Raw genomic sequence first — 1,188 nt, forward strand, 5'->3', positions numbered from 1 at the left:
GTCCAATGCTCAAACCACCCAAAACCAAATTTTAAAAGACATTAACACGCCTACGGGATTTTCCATTTGGGCTTGGAAGGGATTCGACTGCTTAGTTATAATTGCTTGACTCTTTATTATGAGAGTTTAAAATAGTGAAAGGAACACACAGACAATGTCTCGGGGAAAGCGCTGGCACGGGGGCGGGCCCCTGGCCAGCCACCCAAGGCCCAAAAGGCGGTGACGACCTGTCCCGTTGACGGGGCACAACTGAGGGGTCAGACGAGGTCAATAAATTGTCATCTACCCCTCGCTGATAGGGGTTTTTTTAACTCATTTAAGCCATGTACAATCACCACTGGTCTTTTGTCTAAGGGCTTCACAAATTTGGGCTTATCTTAAATCATCAAGGGCAAAACGCCGGGGGGACGCATCTGCTTTCACCCTTCGTTTCCCAAACCATGACGGTCCCTCATGGGATTTTTTCCAGGCAGGTCCTGGGCCTTCTCTATTCCCCTCGCGCAAGTCTCGTCAGTCCCCAACCCATGACCTCCTGGTCGTCCCCGGGTCTCCTCCACCCAGGGTTGTTCGAAAAGAGACCCCGATGGCAGGGTCATCCACAGGAAAGACTGGGGTCCCCCTAACCCTGAGTTGGCGAACCCAGATTATAAAGAAACAGGTCCCCGCCGTGTCACTGTATAACCGTCTTTTGGGACCTGGCCCCTCCAACTGCCCCATATCCTAAAGGGGACTTTTTAAAAAGGCACAAGACAGACTCCAAACACTGGATAGCGTCCGGGTTTTTTCGCTTCCATAAGCAAAACGGGCAAAAAGGGGGGGCACGTAGCTTGGTCTTTTTGCATAGGTACCGACATCTCCAAAAAGCTCTTGTTGATTGAGTTCTGGCTTTGTTGCCAGACCAATCCGTCTATTTTACTTCTTGGGTTTACGACCAGAGAATGGACTACACTACCAAAGGGATTAAAACTCCCCCACCCCCAAGCTGGATCGACTGAAAGGGTTCCCCAACGGTCCCAAAATCCTAACTTGGTCTTGGTCCGGAGACCTCTAGGCCTAAGGGTTCGCCTCTTGCTAAAAGCTCTAGACCCCCACCAGTGACTCCAAGGACTCAGATAGGTAGCAAAATCATCGGGAAAGTCAAAGGTCTGAGACTTGAATTGCCCAGTGTTGCTCCACACTGATTGACTA

The sequence above is a fragment of the Penaeus monodon genome, unplaced genomic scaffold (assembly GCF_015228065.2).
Source record: "Penaeus monodon isolate SGIC_2016 unplaced genomic scaffold, NSTDA_Pmon_1 PmonScaffold_108, whole genome shotgun sequence".
Taxonomy (NCBI): Eukaryota; Metazoa; Arthropoda; class Malacostraca; order Decapoda; family Penaeidae; genus Penaeus; species Penaeus monodon.